This window comes from Rhinoderma darwinii, unplaced genomic scaffold (genome assembly GCF_050947455.1).
Source record: "Rhinoderma darwinii isolate aRhiDar2 unplaced genomic scaffold, aRhiDar2.hap1 Scaffold_631, whole genome shotgun sequence".
Lineage (NCBI taxonomy): Eukaryota > Metazoa > Chordata > Amphibia > Anura > Rhinodermatidae > Rhinoderma > Rhinoderma darwinii.
The window spans coordinates 89,483-111,967 of record NW_027464187.1 but is presented as its reverse complement, the minus strand read 5'-3'; the positions used below and the strand labels follow the sequence as shown (position 1 = coordinate 111,967).

At 47.5% G+C, this 22,485-nt stretch overlaps 14 non-coding genes across 14 annotated transcripts; all 14 read right to left on the bottom strand.

The window, feature by feature from the left end:
• Nucleotides 1-1,117: 1,117 nt before the first annotated feature.
• LOC142726757 (U2 spliceosomal RNA) lies at nt 1,118-1,308 on the bottom strand. The gene has a single exon (XR_012877008.1). It is a non-coding gene; the product is annotated as a U2 spliceosomal RNA (small nuclear RNA).
• Nucleotides 1,309-2,604: 1,296 nt separating this feature from the next.
• On the bottom strand, nt 2,605-2,795 carry LOC142726754 (U2 spliceosomal RNA). Its single transcript, XR_012877006.1, has one exon. It is a non-coding gene; the product is annotated as a U2 spliceosomal RNA (small nuclear RNA).
• Nucleotides 2,796-4,095: 1,300 nt separating this feature from the next.
• Nucleotides 4,096-4,286, bottom strand: LOC142726753 (U2 spliceosomal RNA). The gene has a single exon (XR_012877005.1). It is a non-coding gene; the product is annotated as a U2 spliceosomal RNA (small nuclear RNA).
• A 1,296-nt stretch (nt 4,287-5,582) lies between these two features.
• LOC142726752 (U2 spliceosomal RNA) lies at nt 5,583-5,773 on the bottom strand. The gene has a single exon (XR_012877004.1). It is a non-coding gene; the product is annotated as a U2 spliceosomal RNA (small nuclear RNA).
• A 1,276-nt stretch (nt 5,774-7,049) lies between these two features.
• LOC142726813 (U2 spliceosomal RNA) lies at nt 7,050-7,241 on the bottom strand. Its single transcript, XR_012877058.1, has one exon. It is a non-coding gene; the product is annotated as a U2 spliceosomal RNA (small nuclear RNA).
• Nucleotides 7,242-9,786: 2,545 nt separating this feature from the next.
• Nucleotides 9,787-9,977, bottom strand: LOC142726751 (U2 spliceosomal RNA). The gene has a single exon (XR_012877003.1). It is a non-coding gene; the product is annotated as a U2 spliceosomal RNA (small nuclear RNA).
• A 1,296-nt stretch (nt 9,978-11,273) lies between these two features.
• LOC142726750 (U2 spliceosomal RNA) lies at nt 11,274-11,464 on the bottom strand. Its single transcript, XR_012877002.1, has one exon. It is a non-coding gene; the product is annotated as a U2 spliceosomal RNA (small nuclear RNA).
• Nucleotides 11,465-12,764: 1,300 nt separating this feature from the next.
• On the bottom strand, nt 12,765-12,955 carry LOC142726863 (U2 spliceosomal RNA). The gene has a single exon (XR_012877103.1). It is a non-coding gene; the product is annotated as a U2 spliceosomal RNA (small nuclear RNA).
• A 1,284-nt stretch (nt 12,956-14,239) lies between these two features.
• Nucleotides 14,240-14,430, bottom strand: LOC142726862 (U2 spliceosomal RNA). Its single transcript, XR_012877102.1, has one exon. It is a non-coding gene; the product is annotated as a U2 spliceosomal RNA (small nuclear RNA).
• Nucleotides 14,431-15,730: 1,300 nt separating this feature from the next.
• On the bottom strand, nt 15,731-15,921 carry LOC142726861 (U2 spliceosomal RNA). Its single transcript, XR_012877101.1, has one exon. It is a non-coding gene; the product is annotated as a U2 spliceosomal RNA (small nuclear RNA).
• A 1,300-nt stretch (nt 15,922-17,221) lies between these two features.
• On the bottom strand, nt 17,222-17,412 carry LOC142726860 (U2 spliceosomal RNA). The gene has a single exon (XR_012877100.1). It is a non-coding gene; the product is annotated as a U2 spliceosomal RNA (small nuclear RNA).
• Nucleotides 17,413-18,696: 1,284 nt separating this feature from the next.
• On the bottom strand, nt 18,697-18,887 carry LOC142726859 (U2 spliceosomal RNA). Its single transcript, XR_012877099.1, has one exon. It is a non-coding gene; the product is annotated as a U2 spliceosomal RNA (small nuclear RNA).
• Nucleotides 18,888-20,167: 1,280 nt separating this feature from the next.
• LOC142726857 (U2 spliceosomal RNA) lies at nt 20,168-20,358 on the bottom strand. The gene has a single exon (XR_012877097.1). It is a non-coding gene; the product is annotated as a U2 spliceosomal RNA (small nuclear RNA).
• A 1,276-nt stretch (nt 20,359-21,634) lies between these two features.
• Nucleotides 21,635-21,825, bottom strand: LOC142726856 (U2 spliceosomal RNA). The gene has a single exon (XR_012877096.1). It is a non-coding gene; the product is annotated as a U2 spliceosomal RNA (small nuclear RNA).
• Between the last annotated feature and the right edge of the window lie 660 nt (nt 21,826-22,485).

The window sequence follows — 22,485 nt, the reverse complement described above, 5'->3', positions numbered from 1 at the left end:
CAGTGCTGAAAGAGGAGGAATCTACATAAAAACGCCTTCCTGGCAACGCCCAAATGCCCTGCTGCCATGCAGATAAACACTGGCAGCGGCAGCAAGTGCATGCCCACAGCCACCCCTTGTTCCTTCACACCTTGTATCAGCTGTAATCCAGTCCAGTCCAGTGCTGCCTGCTGAGCAGCACTGACCAACACTGCCTGGGCCCAGGCTTTTATCTCTGAGGCCCCATTATGATGTCAGAAAGCTGGCTCTGGAATCCTGAGGGCTCCACTATGACACGTGCAAAGTTCCGTCTGAACTTTATATAAGACGGTGAGGCTCAGTCAGTCACTCAGTGTTGCCTGAGAGGGCAACACTGCAACAGCCGGCCGCCAGGCTGTCTTTTTTTTGCACAGCTAGTTGCCTCCAGGAGGCCACAAGAGGGAGACAAGGGACTGCAAAATGGAAAATAGGCATCCACCAACTTTACAGACAACTTCTCCTTGCTCCTACAACCTCCATCCTTGCACAGTTTGTTATTCTTCTAGGTAACATAGTAACAAATCCAAATTGCTGCTCTCTTTGTAGGCAAGCAAGGCTTTGTTGCAACTGCAATTCTTACTTCTTCTTGAAATGTAGGGACGACAGTACATTCCATCACATCCATCTAGTGTACACAGGTAGGTCCATTGTGGCGGGCAGGCGAGCGGGCGGGCTGCTTTATTGGCTGTTTGCTGTTCCCCTACTCCACTCCACTATTTGACTGTTGTGCTGCATCAATCAATCAATCAATCAATCAATCAATCAATCAATCAATCAATCAATCAATCAATCAATCAATCAGTGGCTGGCTCAGGTGCAGCTCTTTAACTTACCTAAAAGGGAGGGCGGAGAGAAGACAAGGAAGGTGAATGAGGTGTTCCAATGTGAAATGCCGGAAACACAGAAACACAGACGACACACAACAAGAGGTGGCAATCTATTCATTAATTGCATTTAATCAATGAGCTCATTATCACTCATGCATTGTCCAACAGGTGTTGAAATAATGGGATTAAAAGGGGAGATCCCTTCAGAAAGACAGAAACAATAGCAAAGACAAAAAACACTTTTGGAATCTGCTTTTAGTCAACACATAAGGAAAGGGTGCACCGGTCCTGGAAATACTGCAATACCAGGTCAATGCGTGGAGTGGACAGAGCAAGCTCTATTTCCATCTCCCTGTTCTAAAAATCCATTTAATATATGGTCCCCAGATAGGGGACGTATCAGATATTAAACTGATAAGAACAGATACTACACTTGATCTTAGCCAAAAGGCCGAGAAGCGATAACCCGAACGGGCCGCGCGTTGCCCGAGCCTGCCCGATACTGCTGTTCAGCCCTTGCAGCGATTCAGCCTACTTCTAGGCAATTCCATGGGGCCCTGCAGGCTCACACACTCACAGCTACACGGGAGGTGAATAAAGGCCGGAGAGGAAGCCAGACAGGATTTGCTTCTTTTGCTTGCACCACAATGCAGTGCTGAAAGAGGAGGAATCTACATAAAAACGCCTTCCTGGCAACGCCCAAATGCCCTGCTGCCATGCAGATAAACACTGGCAGCGGCAGCAAGTGCATGCCCACAGCCACCCCTTGTTCCTTCACACCTTGTATCAGCTGTAATCCAGTCCAGTCCAGTGCTGCCTGCTGAGCAGCACTGACCAACACTGCCTGGGCCCAGGCTTTTATCTCTGAGGCCCCATTATGATGTCAGAAAGCTGGCTCTGGAATCCTGAGGGCTCCACTATGACACGTGCAAAGTTCCGTCTGAACTTTATATAAGACGGTGAGGCTCAGTCAGTCACTCAGTGTTGCCTGAGAGGGCAACACTGCAACAGCCGGCCGCCAGGCTGTCTTTTTTTTGCACAGCTAGTTGCCTCCAGGAGGCCACAAGAGGGAGACAAGGGACTGCAAAATGGAAAATAGGCATCCACCAACTTTACAGACAACTTCTCCTTGCTCCTACAACCTCCATCCTTGCACAGTTTGTTATTCTTCTAGGTAACATAGTAACAAATCCAAATTGCTGCTCTCTTTGTAGGCAAGCAAGGCTTTGTTGCAACTGCAATTCTTACTTCTTCTTGAAATGTAGGGACGACAGTACATTCCATCACATCCATCTAGTGTACACAGGTAGGTCCATTGTGGCGGGCAGGCGAGCGGGCGGGCTGCTTTATTGGCTGTTTGCTGTTCCCCTACTCCACTCCACTATTTGACTGTTGTGCTGCATCAATCAATCAATCAATCAATCAATCAATCAATCAATCAATCAATCAATCAATCAATCAGTGGCTGGCTCAGGTGCAGCTCTTTAACTTACCTAAAAGGGAGGGCGGAGAGAAGACAAGGAAGGTGAATGAGGTGTTCCAATGTGAAATGCCGGAAACACAGAAACACAGACGACACACAACAAGAGGTGGCAATCTATTCATTAATTGCATTTAATCAATGAGCTCATTATCACTCATGCATTGTCCAACAGGTGTTGAAATAATGGGATTAAAAGGGGAGATCCCTTCAGAAAGACAGAAACAATAGCAAAGACAAAAAACACTTTTGGAATCTGCTTTTAGTCAACACATAAGGAAAGGGTGCACCGGTCCTGGAAATACTGCAATACCAGGTCAATGCGTGGAGTGGACAGAGCAAGCTCTATTTCCATCTCCCTGTTCTAAAAATCCATTTAATATATGGTCCCCAGATAGGGGACGTATCAGATATTAAACTGATAAGAACAGATACTACACTTGATCTTAGCCAAAAGGCCGAGAAGCGATAACCCGAACGGGCCGCGCGTTGCCCGAGCCTGCCCGATACTGCTGTTCAGCCCTTGCAGCGATTCAGCCTACTTCTAGGCAATTCCATGGGGCCCTGCAGGCTCACACACTCACAGCTACACGGGAGGTGAATAAAGGCCGGAGAGGAAGCCAGACAGGATTTGCTTCTTTTGCTTGCACCACAATGCAGTGCTGAAAGAGGAGGAATCTACATAAAAACGCCTTCCTGGCAACGCCCAAATGCCCTGCTGCCATGCAGATAAACACTGGCAGCGGCAGCAAGTGCATGCCCACAGCCACCCCTTGTTCCTTCACACCTTGTATCAGCTGTAATCCAGTCCAGTCCAGTGCTGCCTGCTGAGCAGCACTGACCAACACTGCCTGGGCCCAGGCTTTTATCTCTGAGGCCCCATTATGATGTCAGAAAGCTGGCTCTGGAATCCTGAGGGCTCCACTATGACACGTGCAAAGTTCCGTCTGAACTTTATATAAGACGGTGAGGCTCAGTCAGTCACTCAGTGTTGCCTGAGAGGGCAACACTGCAACAGCCGGCCGCCAGGCTGTCTTTTTTTTGCACAGCTAGTTGCCTCCAGGAGGCCACAAGAGGGAGACAAGGGACTGCAAAATGGAAAATAGGCATCCACCAACTTTACAGACAACTTCTCCTTGCTCCTACAACCTCCATCCTTGCACAGTTTGTTATTCTTCTAGGTAACATAGTAACAAATCCAAATTGCTGCTCTCTTTGTAGGCAAGCAAGGCTTTGTTGCAACTGCAATTCTTACTTCTTCTTGAAATGTAGGGACAACAGTACATTCCATCACATCCATCTAGTGTACACAGGTAGGTCCATTGTGGCGGGCAGGCGAGCGGGCGGGCTGCTTTATTGGCTGTTTGCTGTTCCCCTACTCCACTCCACTATTTGACTGTTGTGCTGCATCAATCAATCAATCAATCAATCAATCAATCAATCAATCAATCAATCAATCAATCAATCAATCAGTGGCTGGCTCAGGTGCAGCTCTTTAACTTACCTAAAAGGGAGGGCGGAGAGAAGACAAGGAAGGTGAATGAGGTGTTCCAATGTGAAATGCCGGAAACACAGAAACACAGACGACACACAACAAGAGGTGGCAATCTATTCATTAATTGCATTTAATCAATGAGCTCATTATCACTCATGCATTGTCCAACAGGTGTTGAAATAATGGGATTAAAAGGGGAGATCCCTTCAGAAAGACAGAAACAATAGCAAAGACAAAAAACACTTTTGGAATCTGCTTTTAGTCAACACATAAGGAAAGGGTGCACCGGTCCTGGAAATACTGCAATACCAGGTCAATGCGTGGAGTGGACAGAGCAAGCTCTATTTCCATCTCCCTGTTCTAAAAATCCATTTAATATATGGTCCCCAGATAGGGGACGTATCAGATATTAAACTGATAAGAACAGATACTACACTTGATCTTAGCCAAAAGGCCGAGAAGCGATAACCCGAACGGGCCGCGCGTTGCCCGAGCCTGCCCGATACTGCTGTTCAGCCCTTGCAGCGATTCAGCCTACTTCTAGGCAATTCCATGGGGCCCTGCAGGCTCACACACTCACAGCTACACGGGAGGTGAATAAAGGCCGGAGAGGAAGCCAGACAGGATTTGCTTCTTTTGCTTGCACCACAATGCAGTGCTGAAAGAGGAGGAATCTACATAAAAACGCCTTCCTGGCAACGCCCAAATGCCCTGCTGCCATGCAGATAAACACTGGCAGCGGCAGCAAGTGCATGCCCACAGCCACCCCTTGTTCCTTCACACCTTGTATCAGCTGTAATCCAGTCCAGTCCAGTGCTGCCTGCTGAGCAGCACTGACCAACACTGCCTGGGCCCAGGCTTTTATCTCTGAGGCCCCATTATGATGTCAGAAAGCTGGCTCTGGAATCCTGAGGGCTCCACTATGACACGTGCAAAGTTCCGTCTGAACTTTATATAAGACGGTGAGGCTCAGTCAGTCACTCAGTGTTGCCTGAGAGGGCAACACTGCAACAGCCGGCCGCCAGGCTGTCTTTTTTTTGCACAGCTAGTTGCCTCCAGGAGGCCACAAGAGGGAGACAAGGGACTGCAAAATGGAAAATAGGCATCCACCAACTTTACAGACAACTTCTCCTTGCTCCTACAACCTCCATCCTTGCACAGTTTGTTATTCTTCTAGGTAACATAGTAACAAATCCAAATTGCTGCTCTCTTTGTAGGCAAGCAAGGCTTTGTTGCAACTGCAATTCTTACTTCTTCTTGAAATGTAGGGACGACAGTACATTCCATCACATCCATCTAGTGTACACAGGTAGGTCCATTGTGGCGGGCAGGCGAGCGGGCGGGCTGCTTTATTGGCTGTTTGCTGTTCCCCTACTCCACTCCACTATTTGACTGTTGTGCTGCATCAATCAATCAATCAATCAATCAATCAATCAATCAATCAATCAATCAATCAATCAATCAGTGGCTGGCTCAGGTGCAGCTCTTTAACTTACCTAAAAGGGAGGGCGGAGAGAAGACAAGGAAGGTGAATGAGGTGTTCCAATGTGAAATGCCGGAAACACAGAAACACAGACGACACACAACAAGAGGTGGCAATCTATTCATTAATTGCATTTAATCAATGAGCTCATTATCACTCATGCATTGTCCAACAGGTGTTGAAATAATGGGATTAAAAGGGGAGATCCCTTCAGAAAGACAGAAACAATAGCAAAGACAAAAAACACTTTTGGAATCTGCTTTTAGTCAACACATAAGGAAAGGGTGCACCGGTCCTGGAAATACTGCAATACCAGGTCAATGCGTGGAGTGGACAGAGCAAGCTCTATTTCCATCTCCCTGTTCTAAAAATCCATTTAATATATGGTCCCCAGATAGGGGACGTATCAGATATTAAACTGATAAGAACAGATACTACACTTGATCTTAGCCAAAAGGCCGAGAAGCGATAACCCGAACGGGCCGCGCGTTGCCCGAGCCTGCCCGATACTGCTGTTCAGCCCTTGCAGCGATTCAGCCTACTTCTAGGCAATTCCATGGGGCCCTGCAGGCTCACACACTCACAGCTACACGGGAGGTGAATAAAGGCCGGAGAGGAAGCCAGACAGGATTTGCTTCTTTTGCTTGCACCACAATGCAGTGCTGAAAGAGGAGGAATCTACATAAAAACGCCTTCCTGGCAACGCCCAAATGCCCTGCTGCCATGCAGATAAACACTGGCAGCGGCAGCAAGTGCATGCCCACAGCCACCCCTTGTTCCTTCACACCTTGTATCAGCTGTAATCCAGTCCAGTCCAGTGCTGCCTGCTGAGCAGCACTGACCAACACTGCCTGGGCCCAGGCTTTTATCTCTGAGGCCCCATTATGATGTCAGAAAGCTGGCTCTGGAATCCTGAGGGCTCCACTATGACACGTGCAAAGTTCCGTCTGAACTTTATATAAGACGGTGAGGCTCAGTCAGTCACTCAGTGTTGCCTGAGAGGGCAACACTGCAACAGCCGGCCGCCAGGCTGTCTTTTTTTTGCACAGCTAGTTGCCTCCAGGAGGCCACAAGAGGGAGACAAGGGACTGCAAAATGGAAAATAGGCATCCACCAACTTTACAGACAACTTCTCCTTGCTCCTACAACCTCCATCCTTGCACAGTTTGTTATTCTTCTAGGTAACATAGTAACAAATCCAAATTGCTGCTCTCTTTGTAGGCAAGCAAGGCTTTGTTGCAACTGCAATTCTTACTTCTTCTTGAAATGTAGGGACGACAGTACATTCCATCACATCCATCTAGTGTACACAGGTAGGTCCATTGTGGCGGGCAGGCGAGCGGGCGGGCTGCTTTATTGGCTGTTTGCTGTTCCCCTACTCCACTCCACTATTTGACTGTTGTGCTGCATCAATCAATCAATCAATCAATCAATCAATCAATCAATCAGTGGCTGGCTCAGGTGCAGCTCTTTAACTTACCTAAAAGGGAGGGCGGAGAGAAGACAAGGAAGGTGAATGAGGTGTTCCAATGTGAAATGCCGGAAACACAGAAACACAGACGACACACAACAAGAGGTGGCAATCTATTCATTAATTGCATTTAATCAATGAGCTCATTATCACTCATGCATTGTCCAACAGGTGTTGAAATAATGGGATTAAAAGGGGAGATCCCTTCAGAAAGACAGAAACAATAGCAAAGACAAAAAACACTTTTGGAATCTGCTTTTAGTCAACACATAAGGAAAGGGTGCACCGGTCTGTGGAAATACTGCAATACCAGGTCAATGCGTGGAGTGGACAGAGCAAGCTCTATTTCCATCTCCCTGTTCTAAAAATCCATTTAATATATGGTCCCCAGATAGGGGACGTATCAGATATTAAACTGATAAGAACAGATACTACACTTGATCTTAGCCAAAAGGCCGAGAAGCGATAACCCGAACGGGCCGCGCGTTGCCCGAGCCTGCCCGATACTGCTGTTCAGCCCTTGCAGCGATTCAGCCTACTTCTAGGCAATTCCATGGGGCCCTGCAGGCTCACACACTCACAGCTACACGGGAGGTGAATAAAGGCCGGAGAGGAAGCCAGACAGGATTTGCTTCTTTTGCTTGCACCACAATGCAGTGCTGAAAGAGGAGTGTGACGATCGCCGATCTCAGGTCACGTCACAGGGGTGAACTACACTACTGAGTTTATTAATTTACCTCATAAATCCACGCCCACCTACTCTAGATGACAGGATTATGCTAAATTACTCCCGTAGTTTCCAACACCCCAATAATTTATACCACAGTATGCTACCACCACCTATACTTATCTAGGCAATAGGGGCCTAAGTCTCTATGTTCCCTTAACACCAGTTCCTATAACACAGGTTATCTAAATTGAACATAAAATACAGGTAACGTTCCTCACCTTCGGAAGATTAAGTTCTGTAAGACTACAAGGAAGAGACTTATAAATATTTCAGATTTAATACACAATAGTGCAGTGCAATACATAAAATAGTTGTCAGAATAAAAGATAAAAAATATACATACAGTTACAATGCAATCAAACAGTTTATGAAAATAAAAGGGATAAAAGAAACAGAACAAAACCTTACTGATGTACAGCGGCGATATCCTGGCTGTGGGGACAGCTGAAAATATGGGCAGTCACTCCAACCGAGATATGGATCCCCAACGACTGACACTGACCCTCACTTCTCATGGCATTTTAAACCCAGTTTTTTCCCTCCAGTTCACTGGCTGATGATGTCACTGAGAGGAGGCTGTTCATATGATAATGAAGGGTACTCCTCCCATTACACAGTTGTATTTCTATAGAGAAACATAAAAGTGATCATGTGTCCTTGCAGGAATCCCCTAGAAATATAATATTACCTGCATTCACCTGTGCAGACATTTACCAACCAGGGCATATCAAACACCACTATAATAGGCCCATGTTTTTAGCCAATAGCCAATCCCAGGTAGTTCCTCTGAGTGTAGGGATCTGAATTTGACATATATATGAGGGCTATTTTCCCTGATCATAACTAGCTATGTGGGTCATTACAAATATAAATTATGACGGGGTTTGCCTTGATGTATCATACTTTCTTTGAACACCATGCCATTCTCCCATGTTTCTCCTGGTCCACAGACAGACACACCACAGGCATCCATTTGCATAGCTTTAGATGTTTGGTCAGGATGTTTGGTCAGCCCTAGTGACAAATCCTTAATCAGCACATCTCGCACCTTGGTGAGGAAAGAGCCAATTAAACATTTGTCAGACAGTGGACATCCTTTGATGGCCAAAGATCTGCATTTCCTATGCAAATCAGATGTATCTTCTGTGTCAGAGGGAGTTATGAAATTACCTCCTAGTAACCTACTTTTGATTCTCTTACCTATAACACCACAAGGAGGAATCTACATAAAAACGCCTTCCTGGCAACGCCCAAATGCCCTGCTGCCATGCAGATAAACACTGGCAGCGGCAGCAAGTGCATGCCCACAGCCACCCCTTGTTCCTTCACACCTTGTATCAGCTGTAATCCAGTCCAGTCCAGTGCTGCCTGCTGAGCAGCACTGACCAACACTGCCTGGGCCCAGGCTTTTATCTCTGAGGCCCCATTATGATGTCAGAAAGCTGGCTCTGGAATCCTGAGGGCTCCACTATGACACGTGCAAAGTTCCGTCTGAACTTTATATAAGACGGTGAGGCTCAGTCAGTCACTCAGTGTTGCCTGAGAGGGCAACACTGCAACAGCCGGCCGCCAGGCTGTCTTTTTTTTGCACAGCTAGTTGCCTCCAGGAGGCCACAAGAGGGAGACAAGGGACTGCAAAATGGAAAATAGGCATCCACCAACTTTACAGACAACTTCTCCTTGCTCCTACAACCTCCATCCTTGCACAGTTTGTTATTCTTCTAGGTAACATAGTAACAAATCCAAATTGCTGCTCTCTTTGTAGGCAAGCAAGGCTTTGTTGCAACTGCAATTCTTACTTCTTCTTGAAATGTAGGGACGACAGTACATTCCATCACATCCATCTAGTGTACACAGGTAGGTCCATTGTGGCGGGCAGGCGAGCGGGCGGGCTGCTTTATTGGCTGTTTGCTGTTCCCCTACTCCACTCCACTATTTGACTGTTGTGCTGCATCAATCAATCAATCAATCAATCAATCAATCAGTGGCTGGCTCAGGTGCAGCTCTTTAACTTACCTAAAAGGGAGGGCGGAGAGAAGACAAGGAAGGTGAATGAGGTGTTCCAATGTGAAATGCCGGAAACACAGAAACACAGACGACACACAACAAGAGGTGGCAATCTATTCATTAATTGCATTTAATCAATGAGCTCATTATCACTCATGCATTGTCCAACAGGTGTTGAAATAATGGGGTTAAAAGGGGAGATCCCTTCAGAAAGACAGAAACAATAGCAAAGACAAAAAACACTTTTGGAATCTGCTTTTAGTCAACACATAAGGAAAGGGTGCACCGGTCCTGGAAATACTGCAATACCAGGTCAATGCGTGGAGTGGACAGAGCAAGCTCTATTTCCATCTCCCTGTTCTAAAAATCCATTTAATATATGGTCCCCAGATAGGGGACGTATCAGATATTAAACTGATAAGAACAGATACTACACTTGATCTTAGCCAAAAGGCCGAGAAGCGATAACCCGAACGGGCCGCGCGTTGCCCGAGCCTGCCCGATACTGCTGTTCAGCCCTTGCAGCGATTCAGCCTACTTCTAGGCAATTCCATGGGGCCCTGCAGGCTCACACACTCACAGCTACACGGGAGGTGAATAAAGGCCGGAGAGGAAGCCAGACAGGATTTGCTTCTTTTGCTTGCACCACAATGCAGTGCTGAAAGAGGAGGAATCTACATAAAAACGCCTTCCTGGCAACGCCCAAATGCCCTGCTGCCATGCAGATAAACACTGGCAGCGGCAGCAAGTGCATGCCCACAGCCACCCCTTGTTCCTTCACACCTTGTATCAGCTGTAATCCAGTCCAGTCCAGTGCTGCCTGCTGAGCAGCACTGACCAACACTGCCTGGGCCCAGGCTTTTATCTCTGAGGCCCCATTATGATGTCAGAAAGCTGGCTCTGGAATCCTGAGGGCTCCACTATGACACGTGCAAAGTTCCGTCTGAACTTTATATAAGACGGTGAGGCTCAGTCAGTCACTCAGTGTTGCCTGAGAGGGCAACACTGCAACAGCCGGCCGCCAGGCTGTCTTTTTTTTGCACAGCTAGTTGCCTCCAGGAGGCCACAAGAGGGAGACAAGGGACTGCAAAATGGAAAATAGGCATCCACCAACTTTACAGACAACTTCTCCTTGCTCCTACAACCTCCATCCTTGCACAGTTTGTTATTCTTCTAGGTAACATAGTAACAAATCCAAATTGCTGCTCTCTTTGTAGGCAAGCAAGGCTTTGTTGCAACTGCAATTCTTACTTCTTCTTGAAATGTAGGGACGACAGTACATTCCATCACATCCATCTAGTGTACACAGGTAGGTCCATTGTGGCGGGCAGGCGAGCGGGCGGGCTGCTTTATTGGCTGTTTGCTGTTCCCCTACTCCACTCCACTATTTGACTGTTGTGCTGCATCAATCAATCAATCAATCAATCAATCAATCAATCAATCAATCAATCAATCAATCAATCAGTGGCTGGCTCAGGTGCAGCTCTTTAACTTACCTAAAAGGGAGGGCGGAGAGAAGACAAGGAAGGTGAATGAGGTGTTCCAATGTGAAATGCCGGAAACACAGAAACACAGACGACACACAACAAGAGGTGGCAATCTATTCATTAATTGCATTTAATCAATGAGCTCATTATCACTCATGCATTGTCCAACAGGTGTTGAAATAATGGGATTAAAAGGGGAGATCCCTTCAGAAAGACAGAAACAATAGCAAAGACAAAAAACACTTTTGGAATCTGCTTTTAGTCAACACATAAGGAAAGGGTGCACCGGTCCTGGAAATACTGCAATACCAGGTCAATGCGTGGAGTGGACAGAGCAAGCTCTATTTCCATCTCCCTGTTCTAAAAATCCATTTAATATATGGTCCCCAGATAGGGGACGTATCAGATATTAAACTGATAAGAACAGATACTACACTTGATCTTAGCCAAAAGGCCGAGAAGCGATAACCCGAACGGGCCGCGCGTTGCCCGAGCCTGCCCGATACTGCTGTTCAGCCCTTGCAGCGATTCAGCCTACTTCTAGGCAATTCCATGGGGCCCTGCAGGCTCACACACTCACAGCTACACGGGAGGTGAATAAAGGCCGGAGAGGAAGCCAGACAGGATTTGCTTCTTTTGCTTGCACCACAATGCAGTGCTGAAAGAGGAGGAATCTACATAAAAACGCCTTCCTGGCAACGCCCAAATGCCCTGCTGCCATGCAGATAAACACTGGCAGCGGCAGCAAGTGCATGCCCACAGCCACCCCTTGTTCCTTCACACCTTGTATCAGCTGTAATCCAGTCCAGTCCAGTGCTGCCTGCTGAGCAGCACTGACCAACACTGCCTGGGCCCAGGCTTTTATCTCTGAGGCCCCATTATGATGTCAGAAAGCTGGCTCTGGAATCCTGAGGGCTCCACTATGACACGTGCAAAGTTCCGTCTGAACTTTATATAAGACGGTGAGGCTCAGTCAGTCACTCAGTGTTGCCTGAGAGGGCAACACTGCAACAGCCGGCCGCCAGGCTGTCTTTTTTTTGCACAGCTAGTTGCCTCCAGGAGGCCACAAGAGGGAGACAAGGGACTGCAAAATGGAAAATAGGCATCCACCAACTTTACAGACAACTTCTCCTTGCTCCTACAACCTCCATCCTTGCACAGTTTGTTATTCTTCTAGGTAACATAGTAACAAATCCAAATTGCTGCTCTCTTTGTAGGCAAGCAAGGCTTTGTTGCAACTGCAATTCTTACTTCTTCTTGAAATGTAGGGACGACAGTACATTCCATCACATCCATCTAGTGTACACAGGTAGGTCCATTGTGGCGGGCAGGCGAGCGGGCGGGCTGCTTTATTGGCTGTTTGCTGTTCCCCTACTCCACTCCACTATTTGACTGTTGTGCTGCATCAATCAATCAATCAATCAATCAATCAATCAATCAATCAATCAATCAATCAATCAATCAATCAGTGGCTGGCTCAGGTGCAGCTCTTTAACTTACCTAAAAGGGAGGGCGGAGAGAAGACAAGGAAGGTGAATGAGGTGTTCCAATGTGAAATGCCGGAAACACAGAAACACAGACGACACACAACAAGAGGTGGCAATCTATTCATTAATTGCATTTAATCAATGAGCTCATTATCACTCATGCATTGTCCAACAGGTGTTGAAATAATGGGATTAAAAGGGGAGATCCCTTCAGAAAGACAGAAACAATAGCAAAGACAAAAAACACTTTTGGAATCTGCTTTTAGTCAACACATAAGGAAAGGGTGCACCGGTCCTGGAAATACTGCAATACCAGGTCAATGCGTGGAGTGGACAGAGCAAGCTCTATTTCCATCTCCCTGTTCTAAAAATCCATTTAATATATGGTCCCCAGATAGGGGACGTATCAGATATTAAACTGATAAGAACAGATACTACACTTGATCTTAGCCAAAAGGCCGAGAAGCGATAACCCGAACGGGCCGCGCGTTGCCCGAGCCTGCCCGATACTGCTGTTCAGCCCTTGCAGCGATTCAGCCTACTTCTAGGCAATTCCATGGGGCCCTGCAGGCTCACACACTCACAGCTACACGGGAGGTGAATAAAGGCCGGAGAGGAAGCCAGACAGGATTTGCTTCTTTTGCTTGCACCACAATGCAGTGCTGAAAGAGGAGGAATCTACATAAAAACGCCTTCCTGGCAACGCCCAAATGCCCTGCTGCCATGCAGATAAACACTGGCAGCGGCAGCAAGTGCATGCCCACAGCCACCCCTTGTTCCTTCACACCTTGTATCAGCTGTAATCCAGTCCAGTCCAGTGCTGCCTGCTGAGCAGCACTGACCAACACTGCCTGGGCCCAGGCTTTTATCTCTGAGGCCCCATTATGATGTCAGAAAGCTGGCTCTGGAATCCTGAGGGCTCCACTATGACACGTGCAAAGTTCCGTCTGAACTTTATATAAGACGGTGAGGCTCAGTCAGTCACTCAGTGTTGCCTGAGAGGGCAACACTGCAACAGCCGGCCGCCAGGCTGTCTTTTTTTTGCACAGCTAGTTGCCTCCAGGAGGCCACAAGAGGGAGACAAGGGACTGCAAAATGGAAAATAGGCATCCACCAACTTTACAGACAACTTCTCCTTGCTCCTACAACCTCCATCCTTGCACAGTTTGTTATTCTTCTAGGTAACATAGTAACAAATCCAAATTGCTGCTCTCTTTGTAGGCAAGCAAGGCTTTGTTGCAACTGCAATTCTTACTTCTTCTTGAAATGTAGGGACGACAGTACATTCCATCACATCCATCTAGTGTACACAGGTAGGTCCATTGTGGCGGGCAGGCGAGCGGGCGGGCTGCTTTATTGGCTGTTTGCTGTTCCCCTACTCCACTCCACTATTTGACTGTTGTGCTGCATCAATCAATCAATCAATCAATCAATCAATCAATCAATCAATCAATCAGTGGCTGGCTCAGGTGCAGCTCTTTAACTTACCTAAAAGGGAGGGCGGAGAGAAGACAAGGAAGGTGAATGAGGTGTTCCAATGTGAAATGCCGGAAACACAGAAACACAGACGACACACAACAAGAGGTGGCAATCTATTCATTAATTGCATTTAATCAATGAGCTCATTATCACTCATGCATTGTCCAACAGGTGTTGAAATAATGGGATTAAAAGGGGAGATCCCTTCAGAAAGACAGAAACAATAGCAAAGACAAAAAACACTTTTGGAATCTGCTTTTAGTCAACACATAAGGAAAGGGTGCACCGGTCCTGGAAATACTGCAATACCAGGTCAATGCGTGGAGTGGACAGAGCAAGCTCTATTTCCATCTCCCTGTTCTAAAAATCCATTTAATATATGGTCCCCAGATAGGGGACGTATCAGATATTAAACTGATAAGAACAGATACTACACTTGATCTTAGCCAAAAGGCCGAGAAGCGATAACCCGAACGGGCCGCGCGTTGCCCGAGCCTGCCCGATACTGCTGTTCAGCCCTTGCAGCGATTCAGCCTACTTCTAGGCAATTCCATGGGGCCCTGCAGGCTCACACACTCACAGCTACACGGGAGGTGAATAAAGGCCGGAGAGGAAGCCAGACAGGATTTGCTTCTTTTGCTTGCACCACAATGCAGTGCTGAAAGAGGAGGAATCTACATAAAAACGCCTTCCTGGCAACGCCCAAATGCCCTGCTGCCATGCAGATAAACACTGGCAGCGGCAGCAAGTGCATGCCCACAGCCACCCCTTGTTCCTTCACACCTTGTATCAGCTGTAATCCAGTCCAGTCCAGTGCTGCCTGCTGAGCAGCACTGACCAACACTGCCTGGGCCCAGGCTTTTATCTCTGAGGCCCCATTATGATGTCAGAAAGCTGGCTCTGGAATCCTGAGGGCTCCACTATGACACGTGCAAAGTTCCGTCTGAACTTTATATAAGACGGTGAGGCTCAGTCAGTCACTCAGTGTTGCCTGAGAGGGCAACACTGCAACAGCCGGCCGCCAGGCTGTCTTTTTTTTGCACAGCTAGTTGCCTCCAGGAGGCCACAAGAGGGAGACAAGGGACTGCAAAATGGAAAATAGGCATCCACCAACTTTACAGACAACTTCTCCTTGCTCCTACAACCTCCATCCTTGCACAGTTTGTTATTCTTCTAGGTAACATAGTAACAAATCCAAATTGCTGCTCTCTTTGTAGGCAAGCAAGGCTTTGTTGCAACTGCAATTCTTACTTCTTCTTGAAATGTAGGGACGACAGTACATTCCAACACATCCATCTAGTGTACACAGGTAGGTCCATTGTGGCGGGCAGGCGAGCGGGCGGGCTGCTTTATTGGCTGTTTGCTGTTCCCCTACTCCACTCCACTATTTGACTGTTGTGCTGCATCAATCAATCAATCAATCAATCAATCAATCAATCAATCAATCAGTGGCTGGCTCAGGTGCAGCTCTTTAACTTACCTAAAAGGGAGGGCGGAGACCTAAAAGGGAGGGCGGAGAGAAGACAAGGAAGGTGAATGAGGTGTTCCAATGTGAAATGCCGGAAACACAGAAACACAGACGACACACAACAAGAGGTGGCAATCTATTCATTAATTGCATTTAATCAATGAGCTCATTATCACTCATGCATTGTCCAACAGGTGTTGAAATAATGGGATTAAAAGGGGAGATCCCTTCAGAAAGACAGAAACAATAGCAAAGACAAAAAACACTTTTGGAATCTGCTTTTAGTCAACACATAAGGAAAGGGTGCACCGGTCCTGGAAATACTGCAATACCAGGTCAATGCGTGGAGTGGACAGAGCAAGCTCTATTTCCATCTCCCTGTTCTAAAAATCCATTTAATATATGGTCCCCAGATAGGGGACGTATCAGATATTAAACTGATAAGAACAGATACTACACTTGATCTTAGCCAAAAGGCCGAGAAGCGATAACCCGAACGGGCCGCGCGTTGCCCGAGCCTGCCCGATACTGCTGTTCAGCCCTTGCAGCGATTCAGCCTACTTCTAGGCAATTCCATGGGGCCCTGCAGGCTCACACACTCACAGCTACACGGGAGGTGAATAAAGGCCGGAGAGGAAGCCAGACAGGATTTGCTTCTTTTGCTTGCACCACAATGCAGTGCTGAAAGAGGAGGAATCTACATAAAAACGCCTTCCTGGCAACGCCCAAATGCCCTGCTGCCATGCAGATAAACACTGGCAGCGGCAGCAAGTGCATGCCCACAGCCACCCCTTGTTCCTTCACACCTTGTATCAGCTGTAATCCAGTCCAGTCCAGTGCTGCCTGCTGAGCAGCACTGACCAACACTGCCTGGGCCCAGGCTTTTATCTCTGAGGCCCCATTATGATGTCAGAAAGCTGGCTCTGGAATCCTGAGGGCTCCACTATGACACGTGCAAAGTTCCGTCTGAACTTTATATAAGACGGTGAGGCTCAGTCAGTCACTCAGTGTTGCCTGAGAGGGCAACACTGCAACAGCCGGCCGCCAGGCTGTCTTTTTTTTGCACAGCTAGTTGCCTCCAGGAGGCCACAAGAGGGAGACAAGGGACTGCAAAATGGAAAATAGGCATCCACCAACTTTACAGACAACTTCTCCTTGCTCCTACAACCTCCATCCTTGCACAGTTTGTTATTCTTCTAGGTAACATAGTAACAAATCCAAATTGCTGCTCTCTTTGTAGGCAAGCAAGGCTTTGTTGCAACTGCAATTCTTACTTCTTCTTGAAATGTAGGGACGACAGTACATTCCATCACATCCATCTAGTGTACACAGGTAGGTCCATTGTGGCGGGCAGGCGAGCGGGCGGGCTGCTTTATTGGCTGTTTGCTGTTCCCCTACTCCACTCCACTATTTGACTGTTGTGCTGCATCAATCAATCAATCAATCAATCAATCAATCAATCAATCAATCAATCAATCAATCAATCAATCAGTGGCTGGCTCAGGTGCAGCTCTTTAACTTACCTAAAAGGGAGGGCGGAGAGAAGACAAGGAAGGTGAATGAGGTGTTCCAATGTGAAATGCCGGAAACACAGAAACACAGACGACACACAACAAGAGGTGGCAATCTATTCATTAATTGCATTTAATCAATGAGCTCATTATCACTCATGCATTGTCCAACAGGTGTTGAAATAATGGGATTAAAAGGGGAGATCCCTTCAGAAAGACAGAAACAATAGCAAAGACAAAAAACACTTTTGGAATCTGCTTTTAGTCAACACATAAGGAAAGGGTGCACCGGTCCTGGAAATACTGCAATACCAGGTCAATGCGTGGAGTGGACAGAGCAAGCTCTATTTCCATCTCCCTGTTCTAAAAATCCATTTAATATATGGTCCCCAGATAGGGGACGTATCAGATATTAAACTGATAAGAACAGATACTACACTTGATCTTAGCCAAAAGGCCGAGAAGCGATAACCCGAACGGGCCGCGCGTTGCCCGAGCCTGCCCGATACTGCTGTTCAGCCCTTGCAGCGATTCAGCCTACTTCTAGGCAATTCCATGGGGCCCTGCAGGCTCACACACTCACAGCTACACGGGAGGTGAATAAAGGCCGGAGAGGAAGCCAGACAGGATTTGCTTCTTTTGCTTGCACCACAATGCAGTGCTGAAAGAGGAGGAATCTACATAAAAACGCCTTCCTGGCAACGCCCAAATGCCCTGCTGCCATGCAGATAAACACTGGCAGCGGCAGCAAGTGCATGCCCACAGCCACCCCTTGTTCCTTCACACCTTGTATCAGCTGTAATCCAGTCCAGTCCAGTGCTGCCTGCTGAGCAGCACTGACCAACACTGCCTGGGCCCAGGCTTTTATCTCTGAGGCCCCATTATGATGTCAGAAAGCTGGCTCTGGAATCCTGAGGGCTCCACTATGACACGTGCAAAGTTCCGTCTGAACTTTATATAAGACGGTGAGGCTCAGTCAGTCACTCAGTGTTGCCTGAGAGGGCAACACTGCAACAGCCGGCCGCCAGGCTGTCTTTTTTTTGCACAGCTAGTTGCCTCCAGGAGGCCACAAGAGGGAGACAAGGGACTGCAAAATGGAAAATAGGCATCCACCAACTTTACAGACAACTTCTCCTTGCTCCTACAACCTCCATCCTTGCACAGTTTGTTATTCTTCTAGGTAACATAGTAACAAATCCAAATTGCTGCTCTCTTTGTAGGCAAGCAAGGCTTTGTTGCAACTGCAATTCTTACTTCTTCTTGAAATGTAGGGACGACAGTACATTCCATCACATCCATCTAGTGTACACAGGTAGGTCCATTGTGGCGGGCAGGCGAGCGGGCGGGCTGCTTTATTGGCTGTTTGCTGTTCCCCTACTCCACTCCACTATTTGACTGTTGTGCTGCATCAATCAATCAATCAATCAATCAATCAATCAATCAATCAATCAATCAGTGGCTGGCTCAGGTGCAGCTCTTTAACTTACCTAAAAGGGAGGGCGGAGAGAAGACAAGGAAGGTGAATGAGGTGTTCCAATGTGAAATGCCGGAAACACAGAAACACAGACGACACACAACAAGAGGTGGCAATCTATTCATTAATTGCATTTAATCAATGAGCTCATTATCACTCATGCATTGTCCAACAGGTGTTGAAATAATGGGATTAAAAGGGGAGATCCCTTCAGAAAGACAGAAACAATAGCAAAGACAAAAAACACTTTTGGAATCTGCTTTTAGTCAACACATAAGGAAAGGGTGCACCGGTCCTGGAAATACTGCAATACCAGGTCAATGCGTGGAGTGGACAGAGCAAGCTCTATTTCCATCTCCCTGTTCTAAAAATCCATTTAATATATGGTCCCCAGATAGGGGACGTATCAGATATTAAACTGATAAGAACAGATACTACACTTGATCTTAGCCAAAAGGCCGAGAAGCGATAACCCGAACGGGCCGCGCGTTGCCCGAGCCTGCCCGATACTGCTGTTCAGCCCTTGCAGCGATTCAGCCTACTTCTAGGCAATTCCATGGGGCCCTGCAGGCTCACACACTCACAGCTACACGGGAGGTGAATAAAGGCCGGAGAGGAAGCCAGACAGGATTTGCTTCTTTTGCTTGCACCACAATGCAGTGCTGAAAGAGGAGGAATCTACATAAAAACGCCTTCCTGGCAACGCCCAAATGCCCTGCTGCCATGCAGATAAACACTGGCAGCGGCAGCAAGTGCATGCCCACAGCCACCCCTTGTTCCTTCACACCTTGTATCAGCTGTAATCCAGTCCAGTCCAGTGCTGCCTGCTGAGCAGCACTGACCAACACTGCCTGGGCCCAGGCTTTTATCTCTGAGGCCCCATTATGATGTCAGAAAGCTGGCTCTGGAATCCTGAGGGCTCCACTATGACACGTGCAAAGTTCCGTCTGAACTTTATATAAGACGGTGAGGCTCAGTCAGTCACTCAGTGTTGCCTGAGAGGGCAACACTGCAACAGCCGGCCGCCAGGCTGTCTTTTTTTTGCACAGCTAGTTGCCTCCAGGAGGCCACAAGAGGGAGACAAGGGACTGCAAAATGGAAAATAGGCATCCACCAACTTTACAGACAACTTCTCCTTGCTCCTACAACCTCCATCCTTGCACAGTTTGTTATTCTTCTAGGTAACATAGTAACAAATCCAAATTGCTGCTCTCTTTGTAGGCAAGCAAGGCTTTGTTGCAACTGCAATTCTTACTTCTTCTTGAAATGTAGGGACGACAGTACATTCCATCACATCCATCTAGTGTACACAGGTAGGTCCATTGTGGCGGGCAGGCGAGCGGGCGGGCTGCTTTATTGGCTGTTTGCTGTTCCCCTACTCCACTCCACTATTTGACTGTTGTGCTGCATCAATCAATCAATCAATCAATCAATCAATCAATCAATCAATCAGTGGCTGGCTCAGGTGCAGCTCTTTAACTTACCTAAAAGGGAGGGCGGAGAGAAGACAAGGAAGGTGAATGAGGTGTTCCAATGTGAAATGCCGGAAACACAGAAACACAGACGACACACAACAAGAGGTGGCAATCTATTCATTAATTGCATTTAATCAATGAGCTCATTATCACTCATGCATTGTCCAACAGGTGTTGAAATAATGGGATTAAAAGGGGAGATCCCTTCAGAAAGACAGAAACAATAGCAAAGACAAAAAACACTTTTGGAATCTGCTTTTAGTCAACACATAAGGAAAGGGTGCACCGGTCCTGGAAATACTGCAATACCAGGTCAATGCGTGGAGTGGACAGAGCAAGCTCTATTTCCATCTCCCTGTTCTAAAAATCCATTTAATATATGGTCCCCAGATAGGGGACGTATCAGATATTAAACTGATAAGAACAGATACTACACTTGATCTTAGCCAAAAGGCCGAGAAGCGATAACCCGAACGGGCCGCGCGTTGCCCGAGCCTGCCCGATACTGCTGTTCAGCCCTTGCAGCGATTCAGCCTACTTCTAGGCAATTCCATGGGGCCCTGCAGGCTCACACACTCACAGCTACACGGGAGGTGAATAAAGGCCGGAGAGGAAGCCAGACAGGATTTGCTTCTTTTGCTTGCACCACAATGCAGTGCTGAAAGAGGAGGAATCTACATAAAAACGCCTTCCTGGCAACGCCCAAATGCCCTGCTGCCATGCAGATAAACACTGGCAGCGGCAGCAAGTGCATGCCCACAGCCACCCCTTGTTCCTTCACACCTTGTATCAGCTGTAATCCAGTCCAGTCCAGTGCTGCCTGCTGAGCAGCACTGACCAACACTGCCTGGGCCCAGGCTTTTATCTCTGAGGCCCCATTATGATGTCAGAAAGCTGGCTCTGGAATCCTGAGGGCTCCACTATGACACGTGCAAAGTTCCGTCTGAACTTTATATAAGACGGTGAGGCTCAGTCAGTCACTCAGTGTTGCCTGAGAGGGCAACACTGCAACAGCCGGCCGCCAGGCTGTCTTTTTTTTGCACAGCTAGTTGCCTCCAGGAGGCCACAAGAGGGAGACAAGGGACTGCAAAATGGAAAATAGGCATCCACCAACTTTACAGACAACTTCTCCTTGCTCCTACAACCTCCATCCTTGCACAGTTTGTTATTCTTCTAGGTAACATAGTAACAAATCCAAATTGCTGCTCTCTTTGTAGGCAAGCAAGGCTTTGTTGCAACTGCAATTCTTACTTCTTCTTGAAATGTAGGGACGACAGTACATTCCAACACATCCATCTAGTGTACACAGGTAGGTCCATTGTGGCGGGCAGGCGAGCGGGCGGGCTGCTTTATTGGCTGTTTGCTGTTCCCCTACTCCACTCCACTATTTGACTGTTGTGCTGCATCAATCAATCAATCAATCAATCAATCAATCAATCAATCAGTGGCTGGCTCAGGTGCAGCTCTTTAACTTACCTAAAAGGGAGGGCGGAGAGAAGACAAGGAAGGTGAATGAGGTGTTCCAATGTGAAATGCCGGAAACACAGAAACACAGACGACACACAACAAGAGGTGGCAATCTATTCATTAATTGCATTTAATCAATGAGCTCATTATCACTCATGCATTGTCCAACAGGTGTTGAAATAATGGGATTAAAAGGGGAGATCCCTTCAGAAAGACAGAAACAATAGCAAAGACAAAAAACACTTTTGGAATCTGCTTTTAGTCAACACATAAGGAAAGGGTGCACCGGTCCTGGAAATACTGCAATACCAGGTCAATGCGTGGAGTGGACAGAGCAAGCTCTATTTCCATCTCCCTGTTCTAAAAATCCATTTAATATATGGTCCCCAGATAGGGGACGTATCAGATATTAAACTGATAAGAACAGATACTACACTTGATCTTAGCCAAAAGGCCGAGAAGCGATAACCCGAACGGGACGCGCGTTGCCCGAGCCTGCCCGATACTGCTGTTCAGCCCTTGCAGCGATTCAGCCTACTTCTAGGCAATTCCATGGGGCCCTGCAGGCTCACACACTCACAGCTACACGGGAGGTGAATAAAGGCCGGAGAGGAAGCCAGACAGGATTTGCTTCTTTTGCTTGCACCACAATGCAGTGCTGAAAGAGGAGGAATCTACATAAAAACGCCTTCCTGGCAACGCCCAAATGCCCTGCTGCCATGCAGATAAACACTGGCAGCGGCAGCAAGTGCATGCCCACAGCCACCCCTTGTTCCTTCACACCTTGTATCAGCTGTAATCCAGTCCAGTCCAGTGCTGCCTGCTGAGCAGCACTGACCAACACTGCCTGGGCCCAGGCTTTTATCTCTGAGGCCCCATTATGATGTCAGAAAGCTGGCTCTGGAATCCTGAGGGCTCCACTATGACACGTGCAAAGTTCCGTCTGAACTTTATATAAGACGGTGAGGCTCAGTCAGTCACTCAGTGTTGCCTGAGAGGGCAACACTGCAACAGCCGGCCGCCAGGCTGTCTTTTTTTTGCACAGCTAGTTGCCTCCAGGAGGCCACAAGAGGGAGACAAGGGACTGCAAAATGGAAAATAGGCATCCACCAACTTTACAGACAAC